Source organism: Cebus imitator, unplaced genomic scaffold (genome assembly GCF_001604975.1).
Source record: "Cebus imitator isolate Cc_AM_T3 unplaced genomic scaffold, Cebus_imitator-1.0 Scaffold725, whole genome shotgun sequence".
NCBI lineage: Eukaryota > Metazoa > Chordata > Mammalia > Primates > Cebidae > Cebus > Cebus imitator.
Genome location: NW_016108040.1, coordinates 77,937 through 101,228, shown reverse-complemented (window position 1 = coordinate 101,228; position 23,292 = coordinate 77,937). Strand labels below are relative to the sequence as shown.

The 23,292-nt window shown below is 60.8% G+C and overlaps 1 pseudogene; it reads left to right on the top strand.

Moving 5' to 3' along the window:
* The first annotated feature begins 945 nt into the window (after positions 1 to 945).
* LOC108296578 lies at positions 946 to 21,278 on the top strand (annotated as a pseudogene).
* Positions 21,279 to 23,292: the final 2,014 nt, after the last annotated feature.

Below are 23,292 nucleotides of genomic sequence, written 5' to 3'. Positions count from 1 at the left end.
GGTCCTTTCACACTTTCACCTTTGCATCCTGGGAGTCACGCAGCAGGGTGCTCCCAAGGCTCAGAAGAGGATGCGTGGAGGGGCAGAGGTGGTTGGGGCACCAGCCTGTGGTCTCCTTGTTGGAGGTGGGACAGGAGAGAGAGGATGGACTCCACCCAATCAAGTTGGGGACAGAGTGAGATTCACCGGAAGTGCCAAATGGTCCGGGAGTGTTTCCAGCACTTTCAGTCTCTCAGAGGCACTCACAGACAACCCCCTTATCCTGGCTGGACCTGAAGCCCCTTGGCCTCCTGCCTATAGATGCTTACTTATCAGCCAAGCCCACCCACAGGGCTGAATCCAAACTCGTTCTGGCTGTGTCCACACACCCCCATGTCCATCGGGCCCTGTGTGTGGGGACGGTGGTAAAGTAGACAGACGTGGTGCCCGTCCTCCAGTCCCTCACACCAGGGGGATAGGCAGATGGGAGTGGGAGATGATTAGCACTGAGGCACGCAGTCCTCTGGGGTCTGTAGGAATGGGGGGACGGGCACCAACCCTCCTGGCGTCAGGAACAGCAACTCAGAGAAGGAGTCCTGGAGCTGCCTCTTAAAGGCCGACTTCCACCGTAAGGAAGAAGGGCGCTGTAGGTGGAGGGCAGGCTGGGCAGAGGCTGGGGCCATGCCAGTGTAGGGTGGGGCAGAAGAGCCCTCAGGAGGTGGTGGGGGATGGTTTGGAGGGTAGCCTCTGAAGCCTGTCCAAGAGGGTTGACCTGAAGAACTCTACGAGGCTTTCCGGGTTGACAGGTGCTTTAGGGGCTATGGGGAGCAGTCACAGCATTTCACCAGTGTCAACTTGGACCAGGCGGGGAGGAGGGGAGGCTCTGCTCTCTGCTTCCCTTAAAGCCAGCATTTCTATAGGGAGAGAGGGAGGCTGGGTCACACGTGGGGTCCTCTAGTTCACCCCATGGACCCCCCATCCAATGACTCCATGACCAGATCCTGGAGGGGGGCAGGGGAGCGGGCCCCCGGGTCTCTCCTGTTGGTCGTGGGCAGCGCTTTGCTGTCTCCAGGTTACAGTGAGGCTTCTGACCCAAGTCACATACTGTCTGCTCTGACCTCTTGTGGGACTGCCCATGCCCGCTATAATTAGCTCGAGGAGGGGCATGGAGGGGAAGAGCTGACGGGCTTGGGGATCTGGGTATGTCGACCGCACAGAGGACCTGGCAGTGAGCCTGTCAGAGGAAGGAAGACCTGGCTGCCGGCCGCCTGTGTGATTTTTCCCCAAGAAGACACTGCTATTTATACTTCTGTAGCTTAGGATCAGCATCTTGTAGATGAGGATGTGAAGGCCCAAGGCCACAAGCATCTACAGCCAGTGAAAAAGTAAAAACGTGGGTTTCTGACTCCTAAGACAGCACCTGGCCTGATTCCTGCCGTGGATTTGGTGAGGGTATCCTCGTGCTCCTGACTTCTCCTGGACTGTTGGTGCTGGGGTGAGGAGCATTGGACCCCTCAGCCACCGGGTCAGAAGACCCCTTAGCTAGGATGGGTGAGCCCCCACCTACGTCCTTGAACCGTGGAATGCTAGAGGAAGGAAGGAGCCCAGGGCCAGCTGACCCCATCACCCTCTGCTGACACTCTGCCCTGGGTGCAGGCCCAGGGAAGCTCAGGGAGCCCCAAGCTGCCGGAGCACTTGGGATACTCATTTCTCCCGGCGAGGCCTCAGCTGCCATGGTTTTAAACTTGTATTTGGGGTGAAATATTTGAGGCCGGGCTCACGGTTGAATGGGAGGAGCCCTGCCCTGGGGCAGGCCAGTGAGCAGACACAGCCTGGTGCAGGCGGCCTGGACTTGGCTTGAGATCCTGGCCATCATGTTTCTCTTGTGTGTATCCCAGGGCAAGTGATGGATGAGTCCTGAGTGTGTAAGGGGAGATGATGGTACAGTCTGTCTGGGATGTTGTGAGGAGTGAATGAGAGGGTGTGCACCCGGTGCCTGGGGCCAGCCTGGCACATGGTCATCTCAGGGTTGTGAGGAGCAAATGAGAGGGTGTGCACCCGGTGCCTGGGACCAGCCTGGCACGTGACCATCTCGGGGTTGTGAGGAGCGGATGAGAGGGTGTTCACTCAGTGCCTGGGACCAGCCTGGCACGTGGCCATCTCAAGGTTGTGAGGAGCGAATGAGAGCATGTGCACCCGGTTCCCGGGACCAGCCTGGCACGTTGTTGTCGTCTTGGGCACTAGGACTGCATGCAGCAGCTGCTCCTATGCCCACTCCCATGTTAGAGGGATCTGTTTCCAGCCAGCAGGGCAGTCTGGGTGACTCCAGGAGGATTCCAGGGTCCTCAGTAGAAGTTTGGTCACCTTGGCTTCTCTGCAGCCCTGGGCAGAGCCAGGGGCCTGTCACTGGCCAGGGGACTTCGGAGCCCACACAGACCGCCCACCCAGCCTGGATCTCCAAGCTGCCAGGCCCCCGCCTCTGAAATCTGGGCTTTGGGGTCCTAAGGTCTGAGCCATACTCCCAGCCTCGCACACCTGCCTTCAGCGGTACTGGCTATTCCTGACTCTTTCATGTTCTTCCAGCCTCTCCACATCTGTAGTGTTTCCTTCTCCTCTCCCTGCTGGACTCTGGGATTTATCACCTCTACCTTCTTCCCTGTGCAATCCCTGCCTGGCACACCCAGGACTGTGGCTCATCCTGGCCCTTGGGCCTGGCACCACCTGCCCTGAGACCTCCCAGACAGGAGACTGGAGGGTTTGTGCCTCCCCATCGCCCCTGCCTGGCTAGAGGCCCCAGGTCCCGTGGGTCCTGCCTGCCTCTGTTGCTTCTGCCCAAGTCGTGGCTGCCGGGGTCATCTCAGCCCTGATTGTCCATGTGGCTCAATTCTCCCCGTGGCTCAATTCTCCCCAGAACTGCTGCCCCCAGAAGGCCCCCAAACTTTCCTCCAGTTTCTCCAGAACAGCAAGGAGTCGAGGGACCGGGCTGGTCAATATGCCAGGGCACTCCTGCTGCTAAGCTGTAGTGGTGCCAGCCTAAGGTCCAGCAGGGGCAGCAGGATGGACACTGGGCCAGACACAATAGCCATGCCCGAGGGCCATGCAGAGTGAGGCAGGGGCAGAAGCGGGTGCCAGCTGGGCCTGGGCTGCCCTCCCCAGGGCCCCTGCCTGCATGCCCCCTGCTTCATGGTGTTGTGTCTAGGGCAGCCTTGTCTTTGCCACACCACAGCAGCAGGAGTGTCTGGTGGGTACAGATTGTGCCTGCTCTTGTCTGCCCGGTTCCCTGCCACTGCTGCGAGGGAATGCAGCTGGAGGAAGGCAGGAGTAGATAGGGTGTGACAGAGGCTGAGGCCAGTCCTGCAGGGGGACAAGCATGGCTGCCTGGGCTCTCTCCCAGGGGAGGGCTGCTTTCCAGACCCCGTCCTTCCATAGATGACCCAAGGTCTCTGCCTGGGTTGGGCCATCAGAGGCTCTGTTGTGTCAACTGTGATGTGATGTTCTCCAGATCCTTATTGGGCCTGGCTCCAGGGTCTGGGCTCAGGGATGCAGGCTGCAGGGTTGGAGAGCAGGGCCACAAGAGGGCTTGGTGATCTAGGAGGCTTTGGAGGGAAGGACCCTGGCGCTGCATCTGGAGGGGAGGCTGCAGCGATAGGGCAAGAGGAGCAGGGTGGAGGCGGCAGCGTGTGCAGAGGCTGGGCACAGGGACTGGGGTTGTTGAGCTGGAGTGCTCAGGAGGTGAGATGAGCGTGAGCAGGAGGGCCTCTGCTGCTGGCTGCAGGGTGGCTGAGCCAAGCAGGGGCTGGAGTTCCCCTACAGTGGTGGGGCTCTGTGCCACTCCCTCCTCCCCTCCCAGCCCAGCCGAGGCCTCTCCGATGGGTCTCACAGGCTGCCCCACTCTCCTTGCTCCCGTCCCATCTCTAGCCGCAGGTGGGGCCTGTGCCTGGATGATTCTCCTGCCAAGGACATCATCGACTTCCCCTCAGTGCCGCCCGGCATCCTCTATGATGTGAGCCACCAGTGCCGCCTCCAATACGGGGCCTATTCTCTCTTCTGCGATGACATGGATGTGAGTGGGCTGGGGTGGGTACCAGGGTGTGGGGACCTGGCGGGAAGGCTCAGGGGGCAGCCCTCACCAGCCCTTAGATGCCAGCCTGGCAGGAACCTCGCTTGGCCTGGGCTGCACCCCTGAATGACACTGTGACACGTCAGAGGCTTGTGGGAGAGGCCAAGGATGGGCAGCCACAGACCCGGCTCTGAATTCTGGGTCAATCATGGATCCACTGTGACAAGTTCCTTAGCCTCTCTGGGGCTGGCTTTTAAGAGGGAAAAGGGCCAGGCGCGGTGGCTTACGCCTGTAATCCCAGCACTTTGGGAGGCTGAGGCAGGTGGATCACGAGGTCAAGAGATCAAGACCATCCTGGCCAACATGATGAAACCCCGTCTCAACTAAAAATATAAAAAATTAGCTGGACATGGTGGCACATGCCTGTAGTCCCAGCTACTTGGGTGGCTGACAGGAGAATAGCTTGAACCCAGGAGGCGGAGGTTGCAGTGAGCTGAGAATGCGCCATTGCATTCCAGCCTGGGCAACAAGGGTGAAACTCCGTCTCAAAAAAAAAAAAAAAAGGGAAAAGGAACCGGTGTGGGGAGGGTCTGTTTATCCTGGAGAAGACTACCTGGAGTGATCTTCTAACGGAAGTGTTTCCAGAGGCAGGAGTGTTTCCAGAGGCGGGGCAGCTGGGGAGTGCTGTGAGCAGTGCAGCCCGGGGCCACCCACACCACCACAGGGTCTGTAGAGGAAGGTGGGAGCAGACACAGAAGGGACCTCTGGGGGCCTGTGGACCCACACCATGTGGAAGGGTGTCCAGGGAGCCCTTGGGGACAGGGTGGGGGCAGGGTGGCTGGTGGCATGGGGGTGGGGTGGGGTGAGGGTGTGGCTTGTGTCCCCTCCTTGCACAATGTCTGCCACACATTTTGGTGCTCTGTCGGGACCACCTGTCACTCCAAGCTGGATGCAGCCGTGGACGGCACCTGGTGTGGGGAGAACAAGGTAGGATGTGCCCAGTCCCAGCGGTGGGAGGGAGAGGCCAGACCTCCTGCTTTGTCCTGGCCCGGGTGTCAGCCCCAGCTCACAGTCTTGCTGTGCTCCTAGCAGACCCCCACTCTCTGCAGCCCAAGCCTCTGTCTACAAAATGGAGGCATTGGGGGCAGGGCTTGATTCCATGATTCCCCAGGTGTCTTCAGCTAAGTCTGCACGTGGGCTGTTTTACTCCCTGCTGAGCTCCTCCCTGCGGCCTGGGCCACACGTGATGGTGATGATTGGGAGAGGCCTCTCTCACCTTCCATCCTTCCCCTCTGTGACTTCCGTGGCCTTCCCACCCACCTTGTTCTCACTAGGGTGAGGATGACTGATAGGCTTGGGAGTGGGGTGGCTCTACCTCCATCTGTCTCGGTAGTGGTGTCTCAATGGGGAGTGGGTACCCGTGGGCTTCCAGCCTGAGGCCGTGGACGGTGGCTGGTCCGGCTGGAGCGCCTGGTCCATCTGCTTGTAGAGCTGTGGCGTGGCTGTGCACAGCGCTGAGCGGCAGTGCAAGCAGCCTGCATGAGTGTGGGGCCCAGGGTGCCCTGAGCGATGGGACAGAGGGACCCAAGCAGTCAACCGATTGCAGGGGCTTGGCTCTGTCCCAGCCCCTGGCTCTTAGAAGTGTCCTCATAACGGTCAGTCCGAGTGTCCAGGCCACCTTGAGTCACTTTCAAGGAGGGTTCTGGGGCTGACAGGTCCCCACTGCTGACCCCTTTGCAGAGAGGGGGACATTGAGGCCCAGAGACTAGAGAGACTCATCAGAGGCCACACGGCAAAGCAGCCACCGGCTGGAGGGAGGATGGAGAGGGCAGTGGGGAAGAGTGTGGGCCCTGGACCTTAGATGGCTCAGGGTTTGAATCCTCTCTTGACCCTTTCTCTGGGCCTCCGTTTCCCCGTTTAAACAGGGGGATGTGAGGATATGGTGAGGCACAGAGCCCAGCAGTACCGTACACCGAGGCACTGCCCAGCTGATTCCCTCTGCACGAGGCCACCCAGGGAACGCATGGGGTTCACAGCCAGCCTTACCCAGGGCCCTGTGCTTGGCTAAGACTGGCCTGTGGCCCTCCCTGCCTCCAGACCTCCAGGTCTGAGCTGGGTTGGGTCCAGCTACCCTGGCCTAGATGGGGAGGGTTTCAGGAGCTGTGACTTGGCAGACCTTTCAGCTGGCTGGGGCCCTGGGGGCTTTTTTTTTATACCTGGGCTGGGGGAACTGCCACCAGGAGGGAGGCTGAGGACTCAAGGGCTTGTTAGGACGCTGGTGTCATGGGCTGGGGACTCGGAGCAGTCCCTCCAGTCATGCCTGCAGCTTGTCGCAGCTTCTCAACAGCCCTCTGCAGAGTCAGCCCCAACCCCATTTTACAGAGGAGGAAACTGAGGCCCAGGGGTTGGCCAGAGACTTGCCCACAGTCATACAGCAGGTTGGGGACAGAGCTCAGGCTTCCTGCTGCCACTTCCCTGCAGGTCCTTACAAACAGGGAGGGTGTGTCTGGGCCAGAGTGGGGGTAGCCCACGGGAGGAGAGCATGTGCACAGAGCTGGGTGGCAGGGATCTCGGGGTGCGGGTACAGGAGGAGGCCGCTCGATCCGGGCTGTGGCCACGCAGTAGCACTCACCGGGCCCTCCCTGCATCTCCCCACAGGCCCAAATACCAAGGGCAAGTACTACATGAGTGAGCGGAAGTGTTTCCACCTCTGCAACCTATAAACCTGCCCCTCTGGCTGCCCCTCCTTCCGTCACGTCCAGTGCAGCCACTTTGACGCTATGCTCTACAAGGGCCAGCTGCACACATGGGTGCCCATGGTCAATGACGGTGAGTGCTGCCTCCCACGGGTACACTGAGGCTCAGAGGGCTGGGGCTGTGTGCGCCCAAGGCTACCCTGTGATGCAGAAGGAGGCTCAGTCTCCACCCCAAGCCTGGGCAGGGCTGCTGTGCCCTGGGGCTGCTGCTCCTCCCAGCTCCCCAGTCTGCAGCCTTGCAGATAGCTACCAGCCCAGCCGCCAGAGCCTCCAGCCTGCCATGGATGTGTGTCACGGAGGGGTCTTCCCGGTGGCCTCCGTAACTCCTGCCCTGGCTGTCGCTGATGGCTCTTCTACTTGGCCCCCAGTGAACCTCTGAGCTGCACTGCCGGCCCTCAAATGAGTATTTTGCCGAGAAGCTCCAGGATGCCGTGGTTGATGGCACCCCCTGCTACCAGGGCAGGGTCAGCTGGGACCTCTGTATCAATGGCATCAGCAAGGTGTGCCTGGTCGGGAAGAGGCTCTCCCAGCACCGCCCACCCCCAGCCCCACTGGCAGGCCCCAGGTTCTCCCCTGGGTCCCTCCTAATCCTCTGGCCACCCTCCCCATGCTCTGCCATTGGGATTCCCACACCCCACCCTCTATACCACCAAGGCAAAGCCCATACCAGGCCTCCTGGCACCGGAGACCCCTGCCAGTCAGGGCTCGCTGCCCCTCGTCTCCTTGGATGCTGTGCCAGCACCGCCTCAGCTGGGACACCAGAGCCCAGGCAGGGGCTTGACCTCTTGCCAGCTGACTGACCCTGGGCAGTGGTTTCCTCCCTGATAGAAGGGGTCAAATGAGGTGGCACAGGTGACATGAAGGGCTCTAGCCCCGAAGGCGTCTCGTCTTTGCCCATCTCCCCAGCCACATGCCTGCCCCTGCTTCTAGCCCCCTAAGCCACTGGTGTGTCCGGGCCTGGGCTCAGAGGGGGACCAGCAGGGAGGGGCCCACCCCTAGCACCTCTGATGTTCAGATTCCCTTCACGCGCTGGTCAGGAGCCCGTGGCGAGTCAGGTCCCTGCCTGCCCGCAGCCTTTGCAGAACTCCCTTCTCGTCGCATGTGATGCTCGAGACATAACTTTAAGGGAGGGGCAAGTCTCCCCGTCTCACATCTGAGGACACTGAGGCTCAGGGAGGTAGAGAAGTTCACCTTGGTCAGAGGCACAGCTGGGGTGGGGCAGGGCCAGAGAGAGGCCTCCCGACCCCCTCTCCAGCTGTCTCCTCCTGACCCTGGCTGGCCCCCGGGGCTGGGGCCACAGAGGGCTGACCACCAGCACCACGGGTCTCCCCTCCCTTGTGTGTTGCAGAATGTGGGCTGTGACTTCGAGATTGACTCCGGTGCCATGGAGGACCACTGTGGCATGTGCCACGGCAATGGCTCCACCTGCCACACTGTGAGTGAGACCTTCGAGGAGGCCGAGGGCCTGGGTATGGGGTGGGACCACTGTGGGAGAGGGGTGTGCTCTTTACCTGGTGGCCACTTCCCCATCTGCCCTGGGTCCCCCCATTGGCCTCATGGTCCCCACCCAGCCATAGATGGCTAAGCAGGGAAGCCTTGCTGGGGTGGAATTCTTGTAGGAGTCAGGGACCCCTAACCCAAGCGCAGAGACCTGTCCCTGTGGGGAGTCCTCTTGTCCCAGAGATCCCAGGCAGGTCCAGCTCAGCTTGTGTGCAGCCCCTGGGCCTCTAGGAGGATGGTGGTCTCCTCCTGAAGCTTCTGAGACCCTCAGCTCCACGCCCTCACCTTGGGTCTGCTTTGCACACGTTCGAGTGCTGACTGTGCTAGGTGATGGGGACATGTAGGTGAATCGTTCAGCCCCTCAGGGGACAGAACTTTCTGTGTGGCCAGTGCAGTGCAGGGAGGCCCAGAGGACTTTGGGAGTACCGAGGAGGACACTCCTGGCCTGGGGAAGTCAGGGAAGGTTTCCCGTGGGAGGAAAACCCCGTTGTCCTCAGATCCCAGTAGGATGCTCATTCATGTTACTATCCCTGCCTGCCTCACTTTCCTCATCTGTGAAATGAGGACAACAATAATTCCTACATCCTAGGGTTGTTATTCATTTTACAGGTGAGCAGTGCCCGGCGCGTGATGGGTGTTACAGAAGCGGGTGAATAAAAGCAGCCATGTGGGCTGAGGAGGGTGACCCGGGAGAAAGACCTGAGCATGCTGGCATTTTAGAAAGACAATGCCAGCTGGCCCTGAGTGTTGGGTGGACCCAGCCTTGTGATGAGACCAGTTTAGGTCCCCAAGAGAGGGGGGTGACGGGGCATGGACACAGGGTCAGGATTTGGGGCAACTCTGTGAGGTTTTGGTGACCTACGACATATCTGAGCAATTGGGGGAGCTCAGACTTTTAAGGTAACAGTGGAATCTTTGGCATCAGCAGGCGGAGTGCAAGCAGGGAGAGAGGTGAGGGCAGCGGGTGGGGATAGGCAACCCTGTCACCCCAAGCACAACCTATGCCGGCAGCGTATGTGGACGTGAGGCTGATCCCAGCTGGTGCACGTGAGATCTCCATCCAGAAGGCTGCTAACTTCCTGGCACTGCAGAGCGAGGACCCAAAGAAGTACTTCCTCAACAGACGCTGGACCATCCAGTGGGACAGGGACTTTGAGGTGGCAGGGACCACCTTCACATACACATGCAGAGGCAACTGGGAGAACCTCACGTCCCCGGGTCCCACCAACGAGCTTGTCTAGATTCAGGTGCGTGCTTCCTGAGGCCGAGGAGCAGCGAGCAGAGGCAGAAACCCCAGGCCCATGGCAGGGTCTCATCCTGGAGGAGTGAGCCCTGGGGCAGTCACAGAGCCTGGCTCTCAGCCAGGCCCTCATGCTGCAACCTCTGCCTCAGTTTCCCCATCTTTTAAAATGGCCCCATGATGTAGCTGCAGTTCAGAGGTGGCTGGGGTCAGCTCCTCTAGGGCTGGGTGGATGGAGAGGGCGCTTCATGCTCACGGGGCCCGTCTGCTAGCCCAGCTGCTGTTCCAGGAGAGTAACCCCGGGGTGCGCTATAAGTACACCGTCCACAGGGAGGCAGATGGCCATGGCGAGGTCCTGCCGCCTGAGTTCTGGCACTACGGACCCTGGACCAAGTGCATGGTCACCTGCAGCACAGGTGAGAAGAGGGGCAGGCACAGCCCTGCCAGCAGGGGCTTTGGCTCTGGACAGGGACACTGGCTTCAGCCTCCAGCTCACTGCTGGGCCACCACGGGTCTGGAGGTTAGCTTCTCTGAGCCTCAGTTCCCCATCTGTGAAATGAGTCTGGCAATTGCCCCATGTTCCATGCCTGCTGGGAGGTAAATAGATGAGGCAGGTGGGGGCAGCTTGCGGCGAGTGCTCAGCATGCCCCAGCTCTTGGCATTTTCCATCCAGGGGGCACAGCTCCCTCTCGATTTTGTCCTGGCTCAGCTCCGGCAGGTCTTGTGCCTGCATTTCTGCTGTGTCCTGGAGACAACCCACCCCCACCCCCACAGAGCCTTAGCCGTGGGCTTGTGGGGCACTGCTCCCCTTCTCCAGCCCCTCTAGTGGTCCAGAGCCTGGGGCTCCCTGGTGGCCGCCCCATGAGGGGCTTCCCAGACAGAAGGAGGGGGAACAGTGGAAGGTGGCAGGGAAGGGGGCAGTGAGGAGAGGGAGGCCAGGGCACAGCCAGGTTTCCCACCCCACTCTGAGGCCAGCCCTGTGGCCCCTCACCATGCCGACTTATTTCTTTAAACTATGTAAAAAGTATGATGGTTTTATTAACTCCGACTCTTCCTCCGCATATTTCCCTTCGTGCCCCCCCTGCCCCTTGGTCTTCCCCCCCATGCCCCTCAGTTTCCCCTGACCCCTCAGTCTTCCCCCTCCCCCCTTGGTCTTCCCTACATGCTCCTCAATCCCCCCCTCTATTTCTCCCCCACCCCTGGATCTCCCCTTCTGCCCCTCAGTCTCCCTTCATCCCTTGGTCTCCCTGCTCACTCCTCGGTCTCCCCCTGTCCCTTGGTCTCCCCTCAACCCTCAGTCTTCCCCCAGTCGTGCCTCTCAGTCCCCCCTGCTCCTCGGTCTCCCCCTGCCCCTGGGTCTTCCCCCACCCCATCTCCCTCCACCCCTCAGTCTCCCCACTTGCTGTCTCCCCACACCCCTCGGTTTTCCACCACCCTATCTCCTCCCACCCCTCAGTCTCCTCCCTCCATGTCTCCCCACACCCCTCGGCTTCCCCTCTCCTGGTCTCCCCGGTCGTGCCTCTCAATCCCCCCACTCCTCGGTCTCCCCGCCCCGCCCCTGGGTCTCCCCAGCCCCTCGGTCTCCCTGCTCACCCCTCAGTCTCCCCCCTCCTCCATCTCCCGCTCTCTTAGTCCTCCCCTTTCCCCTCAGTCTTTCCCTTGTTGACACCCAGTGTCCTCAGGGTCTCAGAATCGGGAATCTGAGATAGAGACACTTGAGCATTTCTTAAAATGCTATTTAAAAATCATTATTGCTATTTGGAGGAGAGAGGTGAGGGAAGGAGAAGGAGTGGGGAGGAGGGAAAGGAGAAGTGAGGGAGGGGGCAGGTGCACAGGGGAAGAGAGGGAGCTTTAAAATGCTGTTATGATGACAACATGAGAACAGGAGAACTGGGTAGATGCCTTCCAAAGCCAGGAAACCCGTTTTATCTAATACAGCTATCTTTATTTTATTTATTTTGAGTTGAGTCTTGCTCTGTCACCCAGGCTGGAGTGCAGCGGTGCGATCCTGGCTCACAGCAGCGTCCGCCTCCCAGGTCCCACTGATTCTCCTGCCTCAGCCTCCTGAGTAGTTGGGATTTACAGGCATGTGCCACCATGCCTGGCTAATTTTTTATTATTGGTAGAGGCGGGGTTTCACCATGTTGGCCAGGCTGGTCTTAAACTCCTGACCTCAGGTGATTCACCTGACTCAGCCTCCCAGAGTGCTGGGATTGATGGCAGGCATGAGCCACCACACCTGGCATAATTCAGGTGTCTTTAAATAGACAACCATGAGAAACCAACAGATACATGTGCAGCATGAGACATTTGGGGGATTGCCTTTCAGCAAATCGGCTGCCTCAAAGGTGGACCGTGTAGGAGTGTACGCAGAGGCAAGTGCCCCGCAGTGGCCAGGACAGACAGGCAGGAAGTCCCAGGTGCACAGTCCAAGCTGGCGGGACCTGGAGCTGACTGTCCCTCAGCTGCAGCGTCCTTGCCACGGCAGCCCCCCCCTCCTGCTTGTCACAGATGGCATCCTCCCTTCCAGGCCTCTTGCCATGTTCCGGACAGGAAGAAGGAGGGAAAAGGGCTGACTCCCAGCAAGAGACTCATTCCCATTGCTGTAGTTGGGACCTTGAGCAATATCAGAATCTGTTGGTGAGGAAAGGGGGACGGGCGTGGGACTGACAGCTCAGGGGAGGGACAGCTTACTCTTGAGACTTCAGGGGAGCAGAGAAAGCAGAGCCACCAGCACAGGGGGTCCTGAGGCTGGGCCTCAGCAGGCAGTATGGAAGTGAGTTTAAGTGAGGAGCGTGGCTTTGGAAAAGCCCGGGGTGGGCAGTGGCAGAAGGTATGAAGGACAAAAGCAATGCCAAGGCTGGTGTGGGGGTGGGGAGCACGGCCTGCCCCTTGATGCATTTCTTCTCCAAATGTTCTCTGAGCCATTGGGAAGGGTGTGGACAGTGGGGCAGCCTTGACATCATGGCTGGGTTTGCATGCTAGCAGCAGCTGGCATGGATCGAGCTCTTAGGATGTGCCGGGCATAGCTGAGCCCACACACGCAAGGCCACAAGCAGCCCTCCCTCCGGGGCTTGTAGGCAGGCAGGATTGTCCCTCCAACTTCACAGAGCAGGGACAGCAAGGAGGAGACAGCCGTGGAGGTCTGCCTTCATCCTGACAAGGGCAGTGAGGCGCTGTTCAGGGAGGGTTCTGGCAGAAATGGTGTCTTTGGGTCTTAGGCGGTGGGCACCTGGGTGTCAGGCCCAGGCTCAGCCCCACGGCCCCTAGGTGTACAGAGGCAGAGTGTGTACTGCTCGGAGCGGCAGGCAGGGCCTGTGGACGAGGGGCACTGTGACCCCCTGGGCCAGCCCGATGACCGCCAGAGGAAGTGCAGTGAGGAGCCCTGCCCTGCCAGGTGAACCACCCCCACGTCCCTGCCAACTCCCTACCCCCAGGTGGCCTGGGTCTGCCATAGGCCCCTACTTCTGGGCCCCAGAGACCCCAGGGAGGAGCACAGGCAGCCAGGTTTTCACAGATCTTCCCAAGGCTGAAGCCCCAGCTCTCGGTCACCCCTTACTCCAGCCTGGGCCAGCCTGGACACCTGTGGTCCTCCTTAGGTCCCTGGATACAGAAATAGGCCTCAGGTCATGCTCACTTCCCCTGAGGGGAGGGTGGCAGGAGCCGAGGGGCTGGGCCATGTCACCAGACTTAGGGGGAAGGACACCTACCTGGGCTTGGAGCTCTGGAGAAACAGCCACTGGCCTTGGTCCCAGCTCTAGGACCAACCCCGAGGGCCTAGGAGCCCAGCCTGGCCCTCCCTGCTGGTGAGCCTGCTGATGCCACCCATGTGCCCTTGCCAGGTGGTGGGCAGGTGAGTGGCAGCTGTGCCCCAGGTCCTGCGGGCCTGGGGGCCTCTCACGCCGGGCTGTGCTCTACATTTACAGCCTGGGGCTGGATGAGCAGAGCGCCCTGGAGCCGCCCGCCTGTGAACACCTTCCCCGGCCCCCAGCTAAAACCCCTTGCAACCGTCACGTGCCCTGTCTGGCCACCTGGGCTATGGAGAACTGGTCTCAGGTGAGTGTAGGATGGGAGGGGCCGCCTCCAGCGCCACCCTTGGTCTCAGGCTACAGGGAGGCAGACAGTCTTCCTCCAGCCCTTACTACCCGCCTTGCCCCAGCATCCCCTGGCAGCCCACCTCCCAGCCTGAGCCCCTCACGCAGGCTTCCCCCACAGTGCTCAGTGACATGCGGGGAGGGCACTCAGCACCGAAGTGTCCTCTGCACCAGTGACACTGGTGTCCCCTGTGACGAGGCCCAGCAGCCAGCCCGCCAAGTCACCTGCTCTCTGCCACCCTGTCTGCGGCCCCTGGACACTGGTCCCTGAAGGCTCAGGCAGCGGCTCCTCCAGCCACGAGCTCTTCAACGAGGCTGACTTCATCCTGCGCCGCCTGACCCCACGCTCTTCACCCACCTCAGCACTCAGGCTAGCCAGCATGGGCAACGCCATTGACAAGGATTCCCTGGAGCTGGACCCACTGGGGCCCGTGTTTGTGGACGACTTCTACTACGACTACAGTTTCGTCAATTTCCACGAGGACCTTTCCTACAGGCCCTTTGAGGAGCCCGATCTAGACCTGGCGGGGACAGGCCCACACCACGCAGCCATCCTGCTGCACCCTCCACAGGTAACCCCGTGTCTGCCACAGAGTCTCCTGCAGCCACGGAGGAGGGGGCCTTGGTCCCCTAGCCCTTGGCCCAGCCAGGCCGGCCACTCCCCACCCCCACCCTCAGAGCTGACCCTTGGGAACTCTTTGGTCAATTTCCTGCCTGAGGAAGACACCCCCATAGGGGCCCAAGACCTTGGGCTCCCCAGCCTGCCCTGGCCCAGGGTTTGCCTTGATGGCGTGCAGATGTCTGCCACCCCTGGGAGCCAAAATGACTTGGTTGGTGAGGACAGCCAGCGCCAGCTGCCCCCTCCATGGTGGGACAGAACCAATGAGGCTTCCAAGGACGATGAGGAACCTGGGGGCTGTGGAGCCCCCCACCTGCCCCCGAGACCCAGCCCCACCCTGCCCCCTTTGTCTTCTGTCGGCAGCATGCACTCCTCTCCTGGTCCTGATGTAGTGGAGCTGTAGACAGGAGGGACTGTAGCCTGGAAGCCAGCTCTGGATGGTGGCCTGAGGCCTGGGGACAGTGAGCTGAGGCCCACTGTGGAGGTGGCTCCTCCCCTTCCTCCTCCCATAGCTCCTCCACCAGAGACAGAAGGCAGGGACACCCCCCTGCAGCCAGGGACTCCCAACTCCCCAACCCCAGGACCAGGCTCCTGGGACCTGTGGACTGTGGCAGTGTGGGGCACCTTCCTCCCCACGACCCTGACTGGCCTCGGGCACACACCTGAGCCTGACCCTGCCCAGAGCCTGGGACCTGAGGGCCAGCCTGAGTCCCTCAGCCTGAGGTGCCCCTGAGCTCTGGGCTGCTGTCCATGCCAGCTTGGGACAGCCCTGGAAACAGCCGCAGAGCCCCTGAGACCCAGCCCCCAGCCCCCAGCCTGGCTAAGGCAGGGTCCCCTGTGGACCCACTGGCTGCTAGGAACACCAGCTGGCAAGCTGGAAACTGGAGCAAGGCAAGTGGTGCAGGCCAGGTTGGCGGGGGAGTTTGCCCAGGAACTTGGTGATTGTTGCCTCATCTGAAAGTGAGCAGAGTGGGACACAGGTGCTGTCTGTCCCGCCTCCCTCGGGGCAGGGGTTCCCAGGATTAGGCAGATGAGGGGACCACAGGGCCCATTCCTGGGCAGCACAGGGGGCCTCAGGGAAGCCAGGGCAGGCACACACTGGCAGCACACCCCAGGACAGAGTTCACTCAGACAACTGTGCAGTGGGGAGGGTCCCCTCATGGCCCGCAGGCCCAGTCTTGCCCAGAAAGCAGCAAGCTTCTCTGAGGCTCAGCCTGGCTCCTCCATGCTGGGCCCAGCCCACTGCCACCTGGCTCTGCCCTCAATGGCCTCCTTTGGCAGTGACCTGCAGGGGTCTGAGCTGCATGAAAGAAGCTGGCCAGTGCCCCCTCCCTGGGTCCCCAGATGGTCACTGCAGGAGAAGCAAGCTTCTGTTCAGATCCCTAATTTGGGTGTGGGAAGGGGCAGGCTGGTCAGGATAGCTGGTCAGGGGTGCCTGCAGAGTCGCCTTCCCCCGCCTCTGCACCAGTGACACTGCAACACAGGCCCTTTGTCCTTTGTGGGCAGGGTCAGTTGGTTGCTCGGGGGTAGGAGTTGACTTTTTATTCTCACGGTCTTCCTGGGTGGTGGGTGGAGGAGTCTATTTTGCAAATAAGAAAACTGAGGCCCAGAAGAGGGACCTGTCTTGCTGAGGTCTCGGTAGCCAAGGTGGGTAGTTCCTGGCTGTGGGGGCCTGGCGGGGATGGGGTCTGCCTGGCTTTCGTGGGTCCGTGCCCTGCAGTGCTCCACCACCTGCAGCCTGGGTGCAGTCTGGAGGCCAGTGCGCTGTATCTCTGGCCAGGATGAAGACTGCACCCCTGCTGACCGGCCCCAGCCTGCCTGCTGCTGCCACCTGCGGCCCTGTGCCACCTGGCACTTGGGCAACTGGAGTAAGGTGTGTGAGGATGGAGCCAGGGCAGGGAGCCCCAGGGCACAGGGTGGAGCCCTGGATAACCAGGGCCTATGTTCCGAGAGCAGCAGGGCAGGGGAGTGCTCCAGGCTGCACGTCTGGGCACCCGATGGCACTGGATCTGAATCTCCTGGGAGTCTTCATTTTTGTCTGGCTTGACCTGTCTCCTCCTCCTCTGTATTTCTGACCCCATCTGGACTTGTCTTTCACCAGCTTGCCTTTGTTCCTCCCTTTCTCCGTCTGTCCCTGCCCATAGCAGTCCCTGGCCGGGCACCTTTTGCTTGGGGCCTGCCAGCCTTGGCCTCCCGCTGGGGCTCTTCAGGGATTTGCCCCGGGCTGTAGCGTGGGCCTCATGCCTTCCCTGCCACACGCCTCACGGGGTCGCACGTGTGGGCCTGCACGTGGGGGGTATCCATACGCGTCTCTCCATCCCCAGTGCTCCCACAGCTGCAGTGGAGGCTCCTCAGTGTGGGACGTGCAGTGTGTGGACACACGGGACCTCTGGCTGCTGCGACCCTTCCATTGTCAGCTGGGGCCAGCCAAGCCCTGCCTTAGCTGCTACACCTCTTCCTGGAGGGAGGTGAGGCCTAGCGGTCCAGTTGAGGGGAGGGAGGGGGCGCCCTCAGACCCTGGCTGTGCCCTGACTCCTTCCCTGCACCCCAGTGCTCTGAGGCCTGTGGTGGTGGTGAACAGCAGCATCTGGTTACCTGCCCAGAGCCAGGCCTCTGCGAGGAGGCACTGAGACCCAACACCACGCGTCCCTGTAACACTCATCCCTGCATGCAGTGGGTGGTGGGACCCTGGGGCCAGATGAGCTGGGCTGTGTGGAGGAGCAGTGAGCAAGGGCTTGGTGGCACCTGGTTGGTCCTGGGTTGGGTGAAGCAGCAATTGAGTGTGGCTGAGAGCCAGGCTGTCTCTGGCCACTGCTCGTGCAGCAGTGACTGGATGAGGTCCTGCCCTGCTGGTGCTCACAGCCTGCCAGGGAGAAACAGACAAGGAAAGGGCACGTGTGCTGTGATGTCAGGGAAGGCCTTTCCAGGAGGGGCCTTGAGTTGAGACACGAGGGAGGAGTCAGTGATGCCAAGGACAGGGATAAAAGGGACAGTAGGTGTGAAGTCTGAGGCAGGAATGATGAGCTTGGGGCGATCAGGGAGCCTGGCAAAGGCCAGCAGCAGAAGGGGGCAGAAGAGGAGCCTTGGCTGGGCAGGACGCCTTCTGCCGGGTCTGTTTAGAACGAAGGGGTTCAGAAATCTCAGCTGTGGGCCCTGAGCCGGGCCCTGAAATCAGTTGGGCCAGGGCTTGAGTCTTTGTCTCACTGGCTGCTGAGTGACTCTGGGCAGGTTGCTTTGCCTTGCTGGGTCACTGTTTTCTCATCTGTAGAATGGGGACAGCTTGGGAGAGGAGGGTCAGGAGGATTAAGTAAAGTAACAGGATGGAGCACAGGGCTGGGCACAGACAGCGGGCACAGCACGACACTGGCACAGATTCGGTGCATGTTCAGGGCTTTCAGACCCGCACCTGATAACAACGAAGCCTGGTGGGTTGGGCCCTGGCTATGAAACCTGTCTCCTCCCCTCCTGCCTGTGGGCTGGGCAGGTCCTCTGCCCCATCGCTTGGGCACAGCGGTGTCTCGCCCACATCTCCGCCTGCTGCTGCATTAGGGCTCCATCCCGGGGCTCTGCCCAGGCCTCTCAGGCATGTCCCGTGAGAGGGGCTCGCTGCGCTGCAGCCTTGAGGGCTGTCCCCACTGTTCTCACACTCCCCCTACAGGAGCTGATCCCACAGTGTGAGTGGGGTTTGAGTACCGAGTGGGCTCTAGGAATGGGACCAGGCCCTCCCAGGTGGCACTGAGGGCGGGGCTGGGAGCAAGGGCAGGCCAGTCAGGCACAGGGTGCAGGGATGGCTTCCCAGAGGAGGTGTCACTGCCCCCGCAGCTAAGGTGGCCCAGGGAAACTCTCCTTTCTCCCCACCTCCCGCAGTGCTCAGCCCCCTGTGGCAGGGGCATCCAGCGGTGCCTTGTCAAGTGTGTCAATACCCAGACGGGGCTGCCTGAGGAAGACAGTGACCAGTGTGGCCATGAGGCCTGGCCTGAGAGCTCCTGGCCATGTGGCACTGAGGACTGCAAGCACATCCAGGCACCCTGTGATTCCACGAATCCCTGGCTCTCTGCTAAAGTGAGGTGGGGTGGGAAGGGTGATGGGGAGTGGGATTGTCAAACCATCATGCCCATGGCACTGGCTGGCTCCAACTGCAACCTGGGCTCAGGAGCCACATGGCCACTGAGAATCCTGAGGCCACAGGATGCCATGCTGGAGCCTGGGCTGTGCTGGGAGTCAGCCTGGGGGTCCCAGCCACACGATCTCCTGCTGGCAGATGTCTGGCCTCAGGGGTGGAGAGGGGGCGGCCCTGGCCCCTGAGCTGCTGTGTGAACCTGCGTAAGCTCTTTCCCTCTGGGCCTCAGTCTTCCCGTAGTGAGGCCAGGGATGTCCTTGAGGCTGTGTGAAAGCTGGGCCTGGGTGAGTCCAGTCCCCAGTCCTGGTCTGCCCATTCCCTGGCCAGAGGGCTGCCTAGAGTGAGCAGTGGAACCACAGGGAGGGCTTCCCTCCCAGGGTCCTACTAGTCCCAGCGGCAGGGGGTTTCCTGACCAGCTGTGTCCTGGCAGAAGGGCCTGGGCCAAAGTGGTCTGGACACCCTGACCCCCTGCTGCTGACACACACACACACACACACACACACACACACACACACACGTCTCTCTCTCCTGACACCCCTGCCACACATACACACATTCTTACCCTTCTGCCCCTAACACATACACATTCTTTCTCCTGATCCTCTGTCTCTGACACACACACACACACACACACACACTCACTCACTCTCACTCTCTTCCTTCCTGCAGCCCCAGCTGCTCCCAGCAGTGCTGAGTGTAGGAAACTGTGGCCCTGGAATCTCACCTGGGCGTCCCTCGCCAGCTGTGTGGCCTTGGGCTCCATATCCCTGTCAGCTCCTTCATGTGCTGAATCACGGGGCTGTCAAGCACCATCCTTGCATAAATGAGGTTTGGGCACAAAGCCCCCCACACTGCGTGGGCATCCAGGTGGTGCTCAGGGAAGGTGGCTTTTTCCCCTTCCCCAAAGCCACTGTCATCCCCAATTACAAGGTCAGGAAGAGGGCCTGGGGCCGCCCCTAGCAATCTAGAGCACCCAGAAGCTGTGGCAGGAAGAGGTGCGGCCCCCTGTGCTAATGGCTGTCTGCCCCTTGGACAGAGTTGGCAGCCAGGGCACTCAAGCTGGCATTTGGGGCCCCCTGCAGTCTCCCGGGTCTGCCTCTCCCGTTGTCTAGCGTAGCCTTCTCTATCTGCTCCTGGACAGCCCTCATTTAGGCTCAGAGTGGCCCCTGCCATGCCTCGCTACCCTGCCTCTGTTAGGGGTGGACTTCCTGCCTCAAATCCCATTACCTCAAGGCCCAGAGGCAGTGCCCCCACCCTGCCCTGCCTGTCCTCAGCACGCACCCAGCCAGCGTCTCAGAGTGCTCCTGGTGTGTCGCCTGAGCTGGCTGTTAGCATCACATCTCTTGCTTGTCAGGGCTAGGCTGGCTACAGGGAGCGGGTGTTACCATCCCAGGTGGTGAGGACCAGATGGGGCAGAGAACAGGAACTGAGGTGCCTGGGGGCCCAGAACCAGGGATGATCGCCCACGAGGCTCTGGGCTTGCAGGGTCTCCAGGGGTGGGGGTGAGTGGGTGGAGAGAGGGGGCTGCTTAGGTAGCTGAACTAGGAGCTGTCTTAAGTGAGTTTTCTGCCACCAGTGGACAGTGGAGGGGAAGCAGGAAGGTGTCTTGCACCTTGAGACCTGGAATTCCCAGGATGTTTTGCTGGTGTGTGGGACAGTGTGGCGGGTATTTGGAAATCCTGGAAACTCCAGAGTGTGTGGTCACTGCAATGACCCAGCATGGCCGCATCCATTTGCTGCAGAGGTGGGGTTGACAGAGGAGGGGACCGAGGCCTGAGAGGTGAGGCAGCTCGTGTGAGGTCATCCTGGGCGAGCAGGATGCAGCCTGCAGATGTGCACTTTGGAGCTCTCCCCAGAGCTGGACTGGATGGAGGAGCCTGCCTGCTGCCTCGTGCCCTCTGCGGGGCCTGGAGGATTGCCCAGGCCCAGGGCTGGCTACTCCCGTCCTGGTCCTCCTCCCCCTGGAGGTCTGCCGGCATGAGCAGGGCCCGGGCAGCAGCTGGGGGTTGTCAGCAGCGGCAGCGGCACCAGGAGCAAGGCCGGAAGGCTGGAAAAAAGCCACTTCCCAAAATAGCTCTGATAACCACAGGCAGGAGGGCCCAGCTGAGCCTCAGCCCTGACAAGCCTCAGCCCCTGGTTTCCACTGACAGGCTGCAAGGTCCAGTCTTTCGAGCCTTCGTGGCCTCCCTGAGAAGTGGAAGGCTGGTCTGGGAGATGGGACCCTGTGACCCCAAAGCCGAGGCTGAGTGCAGCCCCCATGGCTGGAGGGGGTCACAGAGACCTGGTAGGACAGATGCACTGGAGCAGGGGGAGGTGCCGGGATTGGGGGCAGAGGCCACTGCAGGCTGGCAGCAGCTCCCGGGACTGCAGTTCTATGCCAGGCTGACTGCAGTTCTGTGCCATGCTCCGTCAGGGGATTCCAAGGCTGAGCAAGGATGGAGATAGGGTGGCAGGGCATTACCCTGGGCAGGCTTTTCTGCAGACATTTGAGGGGGTCAGTGTGGGGTCTCAGGACCTTTCCTCCAGAAACCTCAGCCCACCAGCGCCTGTTCTCCAATCTTGGGGGTTGGCCATGGGAAGGTGGGACAGAGACAGCCACAGTGGGAGAGGTGCAACTCCAGTTCAGGAGCCCCTCCGGAAACTGGGGCCCTCTGCATGGCAGGGAGCTGCTGGAGCCTCCTTAAGGTGACTGGTATGGGGAGCCAGATTCTGTGTACCCCAAACCACTGATGTCCCCCGTCCCCTACTTCAGGCTGTGAGTGGGACCGCCTGTCATTCGGATTCTGTGAGACACTGCGCCTGCTGGGCCGCTGCCAGCTGCCCACTGTCCACACCCAGTGCTGCTGCTCATGCCCTCCGCCCAGCCATGGCGCCCCCTCCGGAAGCCATCAGCAGGCTGCCTGCTGCTGACCGCATCAGGATGCACAGACCGACCAACAGACCTCAGTGCCCACAACGGGCTGTGGCGGAGCCCCCGCCTCCTGCACCCTAATGGTGCTAACCCCCCTGCCCCCATCCAGCGGCAGGCTGGGGACCTCCTCCCCCTCAGAAAAGGTATTTTTTTATTTTAACAGTTTCTGTAACATTTGTTGTTATTTTACATAAATGAGCATCTACCATTCCAAAGCACAGCGTGTCTTCTTGGATTTGGAGAACCTTAAAAGTCAGAAATTTCTCTTGACCCCTCTGCCCCAATCTCCACTGCCCAGCGTCTCAGCAGGCAGCAGCTTTTCACCTGCTCCTCGGGCAGATCTGCTGGGGGCAGAGCAGCAAGTGAGTCAGTGAGAGCAGGCCTCAGGAGCCAGGGGGATGATACCCTGGGAGACCTGTCTGCAGAAGGCTGGGTTCTGGGGAAGGAAGGTTTTCTGGGCAGGGGTACAGCTCGGCCCTTACTTGCAGCCTGCCTCCAGCTCAGGCACCCAGGTTTTCCTGGAGACCCACTCTGAGGTCCTCAGAGACCTGCCCACCATGTTACTTGCAGGGACTGCCCCCTGGAGGGATGGGGGCTGGGGCCTCTGTGGGCAGCTCACTGGCCCTCTCTGATGTATCTGTTGACTCTTCTGCAAAAAACAGGCAGAGAGGGGGAAGAGCAGGCTGGCCAGCTGTGCACTTCTGTGTCCCTTTATCTGTGCCCAGAGACGGGGCTGCACTAATTGTCACTGTCTCAGGGCAGTCCCTTCCCCACCACCAGCCCCAGCGCCAGGTTCCTACCATGCTGATCTGTGGTCTAGCAACCTGGCATCTGCCTACCCACAGCCCCTTCTCCTCCCATAAAATCTAGTCCCATGGAGAATGTGGTGCCCACAGCAGGGAACAGATGGGCATGAAAGTGCTTTGAAGATGGTCCTGGCCTGGCCAGGGGTGAGGAACCTGGGGAGGGGGCACATACTGTCCTCCCAGGCCCAGGCCTGGATCCCACCTGTCCTCTGGCTGTGAGCCTTGGACTCACCACTGACAATTTCCTCCTTAGCCCTCTCCCTGGAAGGTATAATGCCCCTTCCCAGGTGGGGGGCGCTAAGGTTCAGAGAGGTCGCCCTGCAGCCTACCAGGGCTACCACTCACATTCTACTCTCCCACATATGGCATCCCCGGACAAAAGGCGAGTGGGACACTGGAGCCTGCATGTGGCAGCCATGGCTGCTTGGCTGAATGTATGCTGGGGACAGAAGAGACGCCACTGGAAAACACTCCGTAGGGACTGAGACCAAGAAACAGTATCAGAGGCTGAACCTCTTAGTGATGAGCATCTGTCCCAGGACTTGGAAGCAATGGAGGGAGCGTGGCCAGGGCGGCTGCCTGCGCGTGTGTGCCCTGCTGCTCCCAACTCCACGTGCTCACCTCATTTCACACCAACAGCCCCATCCTAAGAGGAGGAGCCCGAGGCTCTGAGAGGAAGTAACTGGCCAAAGGCCACATGCCCTGGTGACACAGGCCATCCTAGGCCCTGACTGCTCACCTCCAATCTCTAGGCCACCTTGAGCGGGTCCCAGTAGTGGCTTTGCACAGAGAGGGCAGCCTGCCAGAGGTCAAGCAGGAAAGCACGTCACTCGGCAAGCTAGTGTGAGTCCCAGCCCCGCTGAGCAGCCCGAGGGTGGAGGAGCATCAGGTGTGCTTCCTGTCTGTGTCTGTGGTAGCCTAGCTGGCCCAAAGAGAGCCTGGGGACCGGTGCTCTGAGCCATGGCTTCCCAGGTCTTAGAATTGCCCCTGGTGACAACCCCTTCCAAGGGGTGGGGAGCAGGGCTGTTGACTTGCTCCTGGCCCACACACTGAGCCAGTCCCAGGCCCAGCTCTGTCACCACTGCCACGCTGCGTGACTCCAGGAACCCACAGCCTCGCTGAATCTGTCTCCAGAAGAGAAAAGGCTGCCAGACCTTGGCCTGCTCTGTCTGGGAATCTTTGCTGGAACCACCCGCCTTGGGAAGAC